The 16,571-nt window shown below is 33.8% G+C and overlaps 1 long non-coding RNA gene across 2 annotated transcripts; it reads left to right on the top strand.

Annotated features, from left to right (window-relative positions):
- The first annotated feature begins 3,284 nt into the window (after positions 1-3,284).
- On the top strand, positions 3,285-4,687 carry LOC113698373 (uncharacterized). Of its 2 annotated transcripts, none has more exons than XR_011817394.1 (2): positions 3,285-3,596; positions 3,761-4,687. It is a non-coding gene; the product is annotated as an uncharacterized lncRNA (long non-coding RNA). The 2 variants fall into 2 exon arrangements; XR_003450187.2 differs by having other exon boundaries at positions 3,285-3,581.
- The last annotated feature ends 11,884 nt before the right edge of the window (positions 4,688-16,571 follow it).

Raw genomic sequence — 16,571 nt, forward strand, 5'->3', positions numbered from 1 at the left:
CAAATAATGTATAAGGATACGGTGGATTAGGAAATCGCGAAAGCATGCATTTGAATTGAATGAACAAAATACCTTTTTTTTCAACACTCGGTATTAGTCTATTTTACATCTACTCCTATTCCTACTCTATCCTATTTTAGGGAGGACTCAACTGGACCTATGGGGGATCGACGGGAACTGAACCACCATCAGATCAGACGGGTGCACTACACACACCCGTCTAGATTTGGAGAACCATACCTCCCACCCACCAAGCCTTAAAGGCTTGATGGTGGCCACTCCTCTATTGGGAGTTGGTTGAATGAACAAAATACAGGCTATAGACAAAATTAGTCAATTATTAGTAATATAAAAAGTCAAGTTATAGTAGGAAAAAAAAATGAGTGAAAAGAATAAGAAGAAGCATATTTCTTAGTAGGATCAATATCAACATGTCCTCACACAACAACTTTATTAATTAATTATGTAACAAATAATTGGAAAATTTTGTTAACTTATTCCAATTATTTCGGTAGCCAAAGAATGACAATAGTATTTAAGCAATTAACAATTAGTTGCAAAAGAGTAGCCAAGGAAGGATGATTTGCTTATGTAGAAGCAAAGTCGTTGTTAATCTAAAAAAAGAAACGGTAATCAAATGCAACCTGTTAGTAAAAAATAAGAAGCTAATAACTTAAAAGGTGGCAATTAAACATAAATTGTTAAGGATAATAGGTGAAAAAATTAAATAAGCAAATAACAATTAAGTAGAAAAGAATACAATTGAACATTAATTGCTGGACACCCTAAAAAAAACCTAATTTTTTAATATAACTTTTGCGAAGAATTGATGATTAGATGTAATTTGTTAGACAACAGCAGCAAAAAGGTAATTTAATTTTGAGGAGATTTTAAGGAGTAAATATTGAATCTAATTCAATGGGCAATCGAAAAACAACATTAATCACGGACAAATGAATTAAAAAAAAATTGGTCTGTCAAAATTTGATAATAATAATTAAATGTCTCCCCCCTCATTTTGCAAAGAAAGGAAAAACCATTTTTTTTAGAGTGATGCGCCATTTTCAAATAGCTGATAATTAGACATAAAAATTTAGAAAATAAAGTAACAAAAAAATTTAATAAATCAGCAATTGAAATCAATCGGAAACATTGGCATTCCCCAATAAACTAGATATGTTAATAAACATGTCACCAATTTTGTAAAGAAACGGTGTCGTATATTTATAATGAGTTTTAGTCACATTCATCTCCGAATTTTAATCATATAGTTTGGGATATGTATTGGAATTTACCAGGCATTGAGCTTTGCCTGCAGCGTTTGGTATAGCTCATGGAAGCTTGGTAATTGGACAAAATTACTTTGTTGTCCTTTGTTGGATTTAACTACACTTAATGATGCTGCGGGGTTAAATGAAAAATTAATCTTTGGTTAATGTCTATGGACTGCAATTTAAAACTAATTTTGCGCATTTAATTTAATTAGTGTATTCAATGTCTAAGCTTGCATCTGTTGGATTTTTATTCAGAATTGCCTCACCTTCATTTTTCTTATTATTAATTCTTTGCTATAGTTGTTTACTTTTATGCCTTCAGTGCTGCTTATGGACTAAGTTCAAAAGTAATTTATTTTAAAAAAAATAAAAGTAATTTTGCTTATTTAAATAATGTATACATTGTCTAAGCATTTGTTAGAATTTTTGTTTAGAATTGGCTTACCGTCCTTTTTCTTCCGATACTAATATTAAACCATGTGATTGATTGATCTTTCTTCTTTGTCCATTTTGTATTTTTTCTTATTTGCTTTTTTCTCTTATTACCTCTTTGGTTCTAGTATTGATCGATTTTAGTTTTTTTTTCAAAAAGTAGCTGTAGTCGCTTATTGGGATTGAGGTAAATCCTTTGAGATTTTTGGCCTGGGCTTATCTATTCTTGAATTAAAATTTTTAAAACTCAATATGGAGGTAGGGTTAATCAAAGAGGTTGTGGACTCATACCTATACGACTAAGGGTACAATAGAAAGTTCAAAAAGTTACAAGTGTATTTAACACCATACAATAATGCTCCGTTATATAATTTGTATAGACTAGAATTAATGCACACCCAATGTATGTGTATGAAATGTTTAAAATAGTACAATTTTTGAAATCATTTTTATGAGAATTAATTTTATATTTTCATAAATATATATAGAAAATGAATAAAGTGTGCTTATTTGTAGTGGATACTTCTTTATTTAATGCATATTGAAAAGGGAAAAAAAATAAAAGTAAGCTCATAAAGTGAAATTCAACAGATAAAATTTTCAACATAAATTCCTTTTCTTTTGAATTAGGGGCATACACTTAATAACAAATATATATTAAAAATAAGATAATAGCAAATTGTGATAACAAATAGATATTACAAAATAACAGCAAATAGTAAATTGTGCACCCTCACGTTAGAGGTGAAACTTTTTTTCAATCTAATCCAACTTGGATTTCTTTTCATCTAATTCGATTGGTGGACCGAGGGCACAGACGGTTGTTAGTGACAATCATCCAGAATAGTGTAAAGATTTTTGACCGGGTTGTAATTCATATTAAACATATTGTATATCTTTACAACAAATGTGCACTATTCTATTACTGTTCATGTGAGTCCCATACATAATAATTGCGTGTCTATTGCAAGAATGTACAAACGGTCCAATTTGAATTATAACCCATTCAAAAATACTTATAATGTTCTAGATGGTTGTCATTGACAACCGTCGGGGCCTGCTACTCGATGGGGTTGGTTGGGCGTTTTTTCTAATATAATGTTGCTGTTGAAAAATAAAGAAAAAACGAGCAATATAACTTGAAGTTAAAATAAATAATTTAAATTATTGTGGGGTCGCTCTCCTTGAGTTTGAGAACTACGTGCATCCTCTCACCGAGAACTATAAACGAATCGATCCCTTAGTGAACCATTCAAGCTCGAATCGTTAATGAATCGACTCAAGTTCAATTTTGAATAAGCTCGAACTTGATTTAAAATTTGTGCAGGAATTTTATTAAAGTATCGAATCAAAAACTTCTACACATTCAGCTCGTTAAACTTCTACACATTCAGCTCGATTTGACTTGAATAAATTCTTATATTTTTATTTTATATAATAAATATTTTATACATAATAACATATTCATTATTTATTTTATAGATATTACATATTTGTTATTGATAAACCAATATAAAAATATAAAAATAAATAAAATTTTGAACTCTTGAATCAAACTAGAACCTACTAAATATTAAATCGAATCCAGTTTGAACTTAAACGTTAAACTCGAATTGGAATTCAAGTTCAAAACTCCAAATTGCGCTTGACAGTTTCAAAATTGGATGATTATTCAGTTGCCATACTCCTAGGCAAAACAGCCGTTAAAATTTGGTTTGGCCCCAGTCCGAAACCCTTTTGATTGGGTCATAATAATCCGAACTTGACGACGCTGTATTCAGAAAGCTTCCCACTTTGCCTGAAAAATCTCAGTAAACAGGTCATTTCAGACTTGGAGAGTTGCAGTGGCGATGAAGAGAAGAGCGGCTTCATTAGGTACTGCTGCTGCTGGTAATTGTACTACTCTTGCTTCATTTCTCTCTGCATTCCCAAGCCCTAAACCCCAATTAGCTTTCTGTTCAGCTATAGCAACTAGTAGTGATAAAATTAGAAATCATCAGCACCAAATTGGAACGTCTTCTGGTAATGTTTTGCAATTTCTTTCTGGGTTGCAGGGTAGGATTGATAGTGGTGACAATCTTGATGATGCTCTGAGCTTATACCAGCAGATGGTCCGGATGAGGCCTCTTTCGGGAACATAAGGTTCCCCAAGCGCAAGAATTGTTTAAGAAAATAATATTCGAAAAGCTTTGCAAGCCCGATGACGTTTTGTTTCTGAATGTGATAGATGGGCTCTGTAAGGTGGGCAACACTCAAAAGACTGTTGAATTCCTCAGAGTCATGGAAAAAAGAAGAAGATGTAAGCCCAATGTTAATGTGTACAATACTATCATTGACAGCTTTTGCAAAGATAAAATGGTCGGTGAAGCTCTTGCCCTTTTGCAGGAGATGATTGAAAAGGGCATTCCCTCAGATGTTGTCACTTATAATTGTTTGATTGGTGGTCAATGCAATTTAAATAGATGGAAAGACGTTACAAAGCTCTTTTCTGAGATGAAGGATTACAAAATTACTACACAGTGGTGGATGCCCCAATGAAGAAATGATTCGTAGAGGTTTCTTGCTAGATGCATCTACTTTTTCCATTTTACTTGATTCATCTACTGAAAAACAGAAAAATCCTTCTCTACTTGTGTTGATGCTGAAGAATGGTCCTGATAGCAAGGAGTTTATGGATGGGGGATAAAGTGGACCTTCACATTGGTTGCAACTTTTGGTCCTACTGGTTTTTTGCCCCTAAACTTTAACTAACATTATTTAGGTTTGCTTTTGATTCTGTTCTCGGAATATAAGAAGTGTTTTAGGTGGAAGAAGCCGCGGTCTTTAAGGGAATACAAGTGTACTGGTGTACCCAATTATCCATGAATTATCTCTCTTCCTGTGTAGACGAAGCATATATGGTGGTGCCATTGTCTTCATCTCCCACAGCTCCAAGTGTTCCTCTGGTTCAACGACAGAGCGCAGAGAGCCGATATTGAAAACTTTCCGCCACTCATCATCAATTTTCCAGCAATTCTTCCACCTCTTCTCCTCAATCGAACCACCTGTCACTCACTTAAACAGGGAGGTCTTCTCATCAAGGAAGAAGACCTTAAACAGCAACCCCAACACCAGGAAGAATGATTAAACTATTTTCCTGCTAGCTATCCTTAGACGTGCCTTATCATGAGAATCAAGGACAGGGAGGTCTTCAAAACTCATCTCCTTGTAAATTGTAATGATGCTTCAAAGTGTTACAACCATGACAAGAAAACAATTAAACTAATAATACCATTTTGTTCCCTCTATTTCCTCCCTTCAACCTTTTCTTTGCAGTGCTAGTTCATTTTCATTGGTCTCTGATAATTGAAGTTGATGATTCAAGAAAATTAGGATCACAGATGTAAAAAAGAAAAAAAAAATGCCATGTTTTAGCAATAGGAGGTTAATAGGAGAACAGTGCAAATTAAAGAAGTCATTGAAGTCTTAAGCTCGACATAATATGCCCCTCTCATAGCATTGAAAAAATCTCACTTATGGCTATCTTATTAAAGTAGTCACCATTACTTCTACAAACACAGCTACTCAATAGCCCTATACAACTGAAATCAACCTGAAAAAGGTGTACGTAATTTATCAATGGATGTTCGAAAGTTTAAAAGATGAAACATCTCTTGGGATTTATAACTATTCCACTACAAAAAAAAAAAAAAAAACTAAAGTATTGATTCCTAATTTGCTTCCTTAATTCAATGTTTGTCCTGCTATATGTAAACTTGTACTTCTCTTTCCTTTCGTAATACTGTTTATTACTAACAATTCAAGGTTTTACACTTTAGATCTCTAATTTCCACTTTAGGTTAATCACCGTCTAGTGTTTTTGTGTTCATGCAATGTTTCACCAGTTTTTATGTTCATGTAATTTTTCACCAAAGAAAAATAGGCAATAGTAAGATAAGGAGTTCTGAACCACTTCTTTTCTTACCTACTATGGGTTAAACTCCACTAATCCGCTCTCCGGACTCCTTCCGTCTAGGCTAGTGCTGGCAAAAATACATATGATATAAACACGCATAACAAGTTACCAACAAAGGATAAAATACAGTCAAATTCACTTTCTTTTATCATATCCATGTTCACTTTTGAATCGATGCTGCACTAGAGGAAAGTAGCAATAGGGTTATCGAGAAACTGTCAGTTAATTTTATGTTAGAGCAAATGAAATCTATCCTTAACTATTTGGAACTCCGTAATTATATTACTGAACTATTTATGTTATCCAAAGTAATCAATTTTACTAATGTCAACGTATATTTTCTACAACTAACAAAGAATTACACTTTGAGTGACTTGACTTATAAAGTGTATATATATTTACACTTTTTTGGTATTAACTTTATGTTTTAATTAGTTAAATGACCATTTTGACTAAATAAAAAGTTCAGTGATCTAAATAGAAAAATTTAAATAGTTCATAGACAATTTCTGTTAGTTATACTTCATGTAATTGATGAAGTGGAAAGCAGTATTGAATAATTTAAATTGTTCCAATAGAATAGTTATTAAATAATTATCCAAGTTTTCCTATAGGATTTTTTATAACCGGTGCCCAAATAGAAACTTATTAATGCACCTAAATTATACGTAACTTACCTTATGAATACAATAATCACAATTATGACACCCCTACACATAGAAATTTTTCCAAATCTATTACACTTTTTTTTAAAAAAAAATTAACATTTGACACCATTCTTAACGAGTAACCATTAGACAAACTGCTCCTTTTAAAGTGGTTTGTCAACACAAGTAAAGTAGTTTAATTAAATTAATGTGCTAGTGGGGAATCCAAAATTTATCTTGCAGGGGCACTTTTCAAGTTAATATCCTAAATCTTTAAATGGAGAATATACCATTAGAGCTCTACATATGCAATAAGGATATGAAAAGGCCACCCTAATTTATCAAGAAGTCCTCAATATCGAATGCAATAATAATAAACATGGCTATTTGATCCTTTAACCTTTTTTTTTTTTTCATCCTTCAAACTACCATTTTACTTGAATTATCCATTAATATTTGATATTAATGGACACACATAAGGAGCACATGTATAATCCTAATTTTTCTGATGGGTCCCTGCATTTTTAATAATATTTGTAACATTTTTTAATAATTTTAGAAGAACTTTTCCCCACTTTGGGTTTTGGAAAAATACTCCACCAAAATTCTAACAACATTTTTTTACAGTAGTCGGAGTTTTCATAGCATAATATTTAGCATATTTTACAAAAATGATTGCTCATTGTGAATCATGAAAGAAAAAAAAAATCTGTTTGGATGACTCAAACTGCTTGAATTCTATAATTCTTCAGTTCAATTTGGTGATTCGTTTGATTGCATTTTACATCCTTTGATTTGCTTTTGAAAAAGGATTTTCTGCTCTTAATTTGTTTAGCCAAATAGTTTAAAAAGTTAGTATGCTTGTGTTTGTATATGTTAGTGTGTGTTTTAATATATCTATGTGTGTAAAAATTGTGTTTCCATATAAGAAGGTTAAGAAGTGAATGTATGTTTGTAAGTGTGGAAGTCTTTTAGTGTGTGGAAATATATTTATGTACATGTAAAACTATGATTATGTATAAGAAGAAATCATTTTGTACATGTAAATGTGTAAGAGTATTATGTATCAAAATGTGTGAAATAACATGTTGGATCATCTTTGGTTACGAGTTTTAGTTGACCCAATATGATCCAATCCAACATCAATCCAATCTATAGCTGGGTACATTGAGTATAACCTAAGTTAAATGAAATCCAAACACTAATCTGATAAATTTCTAGGCGAGAAAAGGCATAGTTAAAGTAAAATTTGATAAATTTATATATAGGATGGGTAAAAATATGTGTTGGATTCAAAGAAAGTGAATTTGGGTTTAGTCACAATCATGATAATAGTTTAACTGGTATGTGATTTAGTTGACAGTAATCTCATCTTATAATTTGCATTTTGGCCTTTGGCACAAATAAAGGAATTAATAAAAGTTGTTTCTCAGACCTTTTCAAAAAAAAATTTTGACAGGAAAAACACAGCAAGTAACAATAACATAAGCTTTCTCAGGAAGCCTTGCTTTTCATATTCAAGTGCTCGTTGAACTAATTTACTACTAAATCAAGTAGTTATCCTATAAGCTGCAACTTAGTTTAGTATTTGCTCCAGTAAACGTGGAGCTATATATTTCACAGCTGTGCAAGTACATAGAAATTGCACAGAAAAATATTATTTAAAAAAAAGTCCAACTTAACATAAAAATTGGCTGAAATAGTATCAAGATTCAACCAATATTGAATATACCTCCACATAAATTACATGTACTCCTAAATAATTACTAAAACTCTAAAAAAATGTTAAAAGATAACGAAAGTGTGTAGTATGCCACATGACTAATTAATCTGAGTGTGTAAATCCAGAATTTCAAGTTCTAAAGTTGCATAGCTAGTTGTACTATCTAACTATCATACGTTGCCCAACACTACCACCTGAATGCAAATGTATATTGCTAAAAATCTTAAATTTTCTCGTAAAGAATTAGGACTGAGATAGCAATATCCAACTAATAATCAAAACCTGAAAAACTCAGATATAATGAAAGAAAAAAAAAACTGTTTAACTCTCACTAGGAATCCCAATAAGAGAGAAAAAAACTTTCGCTAGGCAACCTTTTAGGAGAAAAAATTCTTACTAGAAAACTATCGAAGAGACTTTATCCAAATAAATGTTAAGAAACTAAAGAGGGGACTTCTCCTATGGGGAAAAGATCCAAAAAATCCGATCTCCCTCCTATTCATATGACAAACTAAATACAAATACGAATTCAAGGATCACATTATTTATGAAATTAAAAAGACTAACTTTTTTTTTTTTGTGTAAATGGAAGGACTCGAATCTGAGACCTCTCGCTGACACTCCCTCCTCCCATACCACCCAACCTATCCCTCCCCCCAAAAAGACTAACTTTAATTAGCAATTGATAACCTAAAATTAAAAATTGTTGGCAACAAATGGCTATAGCAGAATAACTATATAACTTCGAACAATCATTTAGGAGCAATAAAGGCAGTTTTTCCCTTTAGGCTAACGTTATAAATTACTCCAAATTGACTTCAGCTCCTCTTAGCGGAACTCAATGTTCCTATTCATTATAAGGGAGAAAAGTTGCACTTTAAAACAAAATAAGTGACATTATAAATTTGATGTAAATACTGAAAAAATATTTAAATGCACTCATAAGTTAACAGAAACTCCACTTTTAGCTTTGTAAGGCAGATGTATAAATAGGAAAGAAAGAAAAAAAAAAAAAAACTTAAACCTTACCCTCTGCTAATATCTTTTGTGCAGTAGCATTGTTCTACTCGACTCTTTGCAGATTCAATCTGATTGTTTGAGGTATGAACCAACCTAGCTTAGTTGATAAGACACTCCACCTATAACTAACAAATCACAGATTTGAGTGATCAAGGGAAGAGTGGAAAATCACTATTGATCCTCTTTGAAGAAAGAAAAAGGTATGAACTAAGCTACTTGAGTTCCTAATCGCGTGCAACCATACAAAAGTCTACTATCCTGCATCCTTTCCCAATGGTTTTTGATTCTCTCCTATGCAAGTGAGAACGAGTGCTATTATAAAATCATAATACATTTTCAGGAATACACCAAATTGAGAAGCCGTTAGGTTATAAAGTTGATAAACCAACAGCTTTAGATTCTGATACACATTAATTAAAAAATACTTGGCGTAACAATTCTTTAAAAGTCCTGGAAAGCAAACTTAATTCTGATTCCAATTCTGTGAAATAGAAAAGAAGTATGATAGAACGGCTTAATAATGAGAAATGAAAGGTGAAAGCAGAAAAGAGAATCGTCAATCAGACTTGTATGGTGATGAACTAGTTATCTCCCCTCGTTTTTGGGACTACTGCATTTTCAAGTACCTTACTCATCAAAGTCTGAAAAGGTATAAGAAATTAAAATTTTCTCCATTCTTAGACTCGATGAAAGAAACTAAAAAAAAAAAAAGTGTGAGTGTGCAAGTTTTCGGGAAATTAATAGTTTTTATCTCCAAATTTTGGGTCATGAACACATTCCATTCTCAAACTATGTGTCTTGTCTATGCCGTTGATTCTACCTCTTGTTGGCAGCAATTGACTTGGATGCAGTTATTTGAGAACGAAATGTGCCCATGAACCAAAGTTTGGAGATGAAAACTGGCATTTTCCCATTAATATTTCATTTGAAGATGAAATTGGTAAAAAATAAATAATTCAGATACTAAATATGTTATGACAAAAAATTTGAGAACGAAATATATCTGTGGCTCATAGTTTAGAGATGACAACTGGCATCTTACCGCAAGTTTTTTAATGAGGTGACCATCAATTCAATACAATTAGACGAGAAGATAGTGACTTAAACATCCTTGGACTTTGAACAGGTAAGGATTATAAATTTCTTTTCCTAAGTTCTGCTCTCGTTTATTTTTAGGCATTAGAATCTCATATTTAAAGTCATACAACATGTCTGGATATGTGTTCAAACTTCAAATAATTCATTTAAACAGATTGTGGCAGGCTTAAATTTGGATTTCATGGTGATCGTGGCTAGTTATTTGGGATGCTATGTTTTGGACTCCTATTTTGAATGATTAGTATTGGTTGAACTCGCCCCCAATAATGTTGGACTTGTGTTGTGGGCCAGCCCATTTGTGGGTCAGCCCACTTATGCAAGTGCGAGGGTTTCTCAAACTTAAATACTAATTGGCAGCCATCGCTTGCAATCTTCTTAGAGTTAGAAAAAGTCAGCTGCCACTCTCTTCATTGTGGTGAAGAACGACAAAGAAAGAAATAGCAAAGACAGTGAAATAACTTCAAGGCCTCAATTGGAAGGTGATTTGAAGTCCGATTGAGACGAAATTTTACACACAGGATTCTCTCGTCAAGCTCTATTCATCTACTGATTCAGATTTTGGATTTCCTTTTCGTTTGGTAACATCTTTTCAAACCCACTTCTTTGACAGTTGTAGTTTTTTGGAGTGATTTTATAGCAAATTTGCTTGGTTGATATTGGTGCTATTATTATCATCCGAATATTTCAGATAGACCTGTGTATTCCCATTATTGTAATAGTGGAGATTTTTTTGACTGGACTAAGTCCCATGGTTTTTCCCAATTTAGATTTTTCACGTAAAAATCTTGGTGTCCCGTGTCTTTTATTTTTCTTACATTTTATTACCACTGCTGGTATTATTATTTAGTGATTTGATTTATTCCTATTTTAACTGGTATTTGGGGAAAGAATTATTTATCTTGGGTTTACTCTGATATTGTGTGCCTGTACCGGTACCCCCTTTCCCAACAAGTGGTATCAGAGCAGTCAGGTTGGGCTGCTCGGTTGTACTAGTTAAAAATGGATGATTCGGAGAGTGGTTGTATGATAAAATTAAATGCAACTAATTATTCGATTTGGAAGTCTAGAATGGAAGATTACTTATATTGTAGAGATTTGTTTGAACCTGTTCTAGGGAATAAATGTAGACCAAGTGATGTGAGTGATGAAAAATGGGCTAATATGCACAGGAAAACTGTTGGTAATATTAGAAAATGGATTAGTCAAAATATTTTTCAACATTTTGCTAATGACACCAGAGCTGATATATTATGAAAGAAACTTGAGAGTATGAATGAAAGAAAGACCGGTTTGAACAAGGCTAGTTGTCTAAAGCAAATTACTCGATGAGATATAAGGATGGGGAAGATATGACTGAGCACTTGACTAATTTTCAGGGATTGATAAATCTGGCAACTACATTAAATTTGAATCTGGATGATGAAGTGCAAACTTTATTATTATTCAGTTCACTACCGGATAGTTGGAAAACCATGGTGGTCTCTATCAGTAATTCAATTCCGAATGGTGTATTGACCATGGCTATTACAAAAGAAGCCGTGATGAATAAAGAGTTCAGGAGGAAGGAACAAGAAATTGTCTGTGAGAACCAGGCCCTGGTGACAGAAAAGAAAGAAAGAAGAGAGAGAAGCAAAAACAAAGGTCCCCACAATAGGAATGACAAATCTAGAGGCAGGCCTGAGTCACAGAAAAATGTTGTATGCTATTATTGTAAAAAGAATGGGCATTATATGTAGGAGTGCAAAATCCTAAAACAGGATCAGGCTGAGAAAAAGGGTAAGGCGAAGGAAAAAGATGATGATGACACTACAGTAGTTGTGGCAGCTCATGATGATATGTTTGTGTTCTGTGACGATGGTCAGGTGAATATTATTCATTATGACAGTGATTGGGCAGTTGATTCGGTTGCATGCTATCATGTTATTTCTCACAGACATTTCTTCTCAACTTACACCGAAGAAGATTTTGGATATGTTAGGATGGAAAATGATGTGTCATGCAAAGTTATTGGCATGGGAGACATATATTTGAATACACATACCGGGTGTCAACTGATATTAAGAAATGTTCGACATGTCCCTGATATTCGCCTTAATCTTATCTCTACAGGAAAACTTGACGATGAGGGCTACTATATCTCGCAAGGTGGAGGCAAATGGAAACTCAGCAAAGGAAATCTCGTTGTTGCTAGAGAAAAGAAGCAGAGTACCCTCTACTTGATGCAAGCCAAGTTGGGGAAGGGAGAAGTCAATGCAGTTCGTGATTCATCAATTGATCTTTGGCATAGGTGACTTGGACACATGGGTGAAAAAGGAATCCAGACACTTGTTCACAAACAACTCCTACCTGAAGTTAGAGGTAATGTACTTAAACCTTGTGTTGACTGCACTTATGAGAAACAACACAGAGTTGCATTTAAAATTTTTCTTCCATCTAAAAAATTGAATCTGTTAGAATTGGTGTACACTGATGTTTGCTATATGAAAGATAAGTCTCTTGGTGGTGCTGTTTATTTTGTAACTTTTATTGATGACTTTACTAGAAAGGTTTTGTGTTTTGCTTTGAAATCCAAAGATCAGGTTTTGAATGTGTTTAAAGACTTTCATAGCAAAGTTGAAAGGGAAACTGATAAGCAGTTAAAGTGTGTACGTGCTGATAATAGTGGTAAGTACAGATGACCATTTGAAATCTATTGCAAGTCCCGTGGGATCAGATTGGAAAAGATTGTTTCAAAAACTCCTCAAAAGAATGGAGTGGCAGAGAGAATGAACAGATCCATCACTGAACGGGTCAGATGTATGCTCTCTAATACTAAACTGTCAAAATCCTTTTGGGGTGAGGCAATGAGGACTGCAGTCGATTTGATTAATCTTTCTCCATCAGTTTCTCTAGATGGTGATATCCCAGAGAGGGTGTGGATGGGAAAAGATGTGTTCTTTAAACACTTGAGAGTTTTTTGTTGTCAGACATTTGTTCATATCCCCAAAGATAGAAGGTCAAAACTTGATGTAAAATCAAGCAGTGCATTTTCTTGGGTTATGGACATGAAAATTTTGGTTATAGGTTGTATGATCCTATTGAGAAGAAGGTGATCAGGAGCAGAGATGTTGTCTTCTTTGAAAATCAAACCATTGAAGACATTGATAAAAGTGACAACTCAAAATTCTCAGATGATATTCCTGCTAGCTCAAATTCAGATCCAAATCTAATTCCAGTACCTGTCGATTTTAATCAAGGGGGAGTTGAGACAGAGCAGAGAGAGAATATTGATGATGGTAATAATCCTACTGCTGATAAATCTGAATATGAGGGGCCACCTACTCCACCACTGCTACCACAAGATGAGTTTAGGAGATCTACTAGAGAGAGGAGACCTTCTAACAGATATAATCCCCATGAATATGTGTTGTTGACAGATGGAGGAGAGCCAGAATCCTACTGTGAGGCTTTAGAGTATGAGAATAAAGAAAATTGGTTGTGAGCCATGCAAGAGGAGATGGTGTCCTTGCATGAGAATCACACTTATGAGTTAGTGAAACTGTCTAAGGGCAAGAGAGATCTAAAGAATAAATGGGTCTATAGGTTGAAAATTCAGGAGCACAGTTCACAACCAAAGTACAAAATAAGATTGGTTGTGAAGGGATTTAGTCAAAAAAAGGGTATAGATTTTGAATAAATCTTCTCTCCTGTGGTAAAAATGTCATCAATTCGAGTTGTTCTTGGTATTATAGCCAGTTTGAATTTGGAGATCAAACAACTTGATGTAAAGACAGCCTTCCTGCATGGCGACTTGAAAAAGTAGATCTACATGAAACAACCGGAGGGGTTCAAAGAAAGTGGTAAAGAAAATCTTGTATGCCGTCTCAAGAAGAATTTGTATGGATTGAAACAAGCACCGAAACAGTGGTATAAGAAGTTTAACTCCTTCATGACAGATCATGAGTACCATAGGACTACATCTAATCATTATATTTATGTGAAAAGCTTTTCAGATGGTGATTTTATTATTTTCTTGCTATATGTTAATGACATGTTGATTGTTGGTCGTGACACTATAAAAATTGACAAGTTGAAAAGGAGTTAAGTAAATCCTTTGCAATGAAGGATTTGGGTCCGGTTAGACAGATACTGGGGATAAAAATCTCTCGTGATAGGCAAAATAAGAAGCTCTGGTTATCTCAAGAAAAATACATTAAGAAAGTACTCAACAGGTTTAACATGAGTAGAGCTAAGGAAGTCTCAACTCCACTTACAGGTCACTTTAAACTGAATATCAAGCAGTGTCCTACAAGTGAGAAAGGTAACAAAGACATGAAGAAGGTTCCTTATGCTTCGGCTGTTGGTAGTTTGATGTATGCTATGGTTTGCACTAAACCAGATATTGCTCATACAGTTGGAATAGTTAGTCGGTATTTTTCTAATCCTAGTAAGAAGCATTGGAATGCTATCAAATGGATTCTCGGGTATCTTAAGGGAACTTCTAAATTGTGTCTATGTTTCGGCAATAGTAAAAGTATGTTAGATGGATACACTGATGCAGATATGGCAGGTGATCTTGATAATAGGAAGTCCACATCTGAGTACTTGATGATTTTTGCAAGGGGAGCAGTGTCATGACAAAGTAAGTTACAGAAGTGTATTACCCTTTCTAGTATGGAGACGGAGTACATCGTAACCATTGAAGCATGCAAGGAGACTATTTGGTTGCAGAAATTTCTTCAAGAGTTGGGTATGAAACAAGAGAAGTATAGTCTTTATTGTGACAGTCAGAGCGCTATTTATTTGTGTAAGAACTCTACATTTCACTCTCGATCCAAATACATTGATGTGAGGTATCATTGGATTCGGGAAGTACTAGATTCCAAACCGTTGACACTTGAGAAGGTGCATACAAATGATAATGGTGCTGACATGTTTACTAAAGTATTGCCTAAGGAGAAACTCTTGTTTTGTAAACAAGAAGCAGGTCTAGTGGAGCCCCCCAAATAAGCTAGAGGGGGAGATTGTTGGACTTGTGTTGTGAGCCAACCCATTTGTGGGCCAGCCCACTTATGCAAGTACTTGAGAAGTGCTTGAGGATTTCTCAAACTTAAATACTAATTGACAGCTGTCGCTTGCAATCTTCTGAGAGTTAGAAAAAGTCAGCTACCACTCTCTTCATTGTGGTGAAGAACGACGAAGAGAGAAATAGCAGAGAGAGTGAAATAACTTCAAGGCCTCAATTGGAAGGTGATTTGAAGTCTGATTGAGACGAAATTTTACACACGGGATCCTCTCGTCAAACTTTACTCATCTACCTATTCAGATTTCGAATTTCCTTTTCGTTTGATAACATTTTTTCCAACCCACTTCTTTGACAGTTTAGTTTTTGGGGATGATTTTATAACAGATTTACTTGGTTGATATTGGTGCTATTATTGTCATCCGAATATTTCGGATAGACCTGTGTATTCCTATTATTGTGATAGTGGAGATTTTTTTGACTGGACTAAGTCTCGTGATTTTTCCCAATTTGGATTTTCCATGTAAAAATCTTGGTATCCTGTGCCTTTTATTTTTCTTGCATTTTATTATCACTGCTGGTATTATTACTTGGTAATTTGGTTTATTTTTATTTTAACTGGTATTCGGGAAAAGAGTTATTTATCCTGGGTTTACTCTGATATTGTGTGCCTGTACCGGTACCCCCTTTCCTAACAATAAATAAATAAAGTATTGGTGGAGCTCTTTAATAATGCAATATAATAACATTACCCCTACCAATACGTTTGAATAAATTGGTAGGATATTGGAATATATGAAGATGAGTTGGATTTAGAAGTTTTGCATCAGGTGCTGATTTAGAACAATATAACACTTAGACTTTTACTTGTATCCTTCGGAGAAAGGAAAATTTGTGAAAGTTCCTTCTAGTTAGTCTATGAATCATGAAGAATCTTTGGAAACCTTGGATTTGTGCTGTTGAGGAAAATCACGTTAATTTTATAGGTTAAAGCTGAAGTTTTGGTTGAAAATATCATTAAGTCGAATTGAGGCTTTTGAAGAGGAAACAAAATACAGAAATTAACGAAATTGTGAAGGTCACACGCTGCCGGTGTTAAAGAGTATGGTTTTTGCCTGTGTTCTTCCTCGCTAGCTGCAAATTTTGTCATGGCAATTAAAGTATTTTTGAAATTTTCATTTGTGGCACAAAAGGTTGGGAGTTACATTGTTTAGTTACATTGTTATTGAATTAATCAGCCCTGTTACTAAAATTGAGACCAAATTAAATTATAATTAGTCATTGTCATGAAAATCACAATTTTTGTGCAGCCCAATCTTTTAGAAATGGTTCAATTATGGCAAACCCAATTTAATTGATTGCAAGCTTAATAGGAAAGCCCATTTTGTTTCAAACTAGCACATGTTAAATTGGGAAATTT

This window comes from Coffea arabica, chromosome 7c (assembly GCF_036785885.1).
Source record: "Coffea arabica cultivar ET-39 chromosome 7c, Coffea Arabica ET-39 HiFi, whole genome shotgun sequence".
Taxonomy (NCBI): domain Eukaryota; kingdom Viridiplantae; phylum Streptophyta; class Magnoliopsida; order Gentianales; family Rubiaceae; genus Coffea; species Coffea arabica.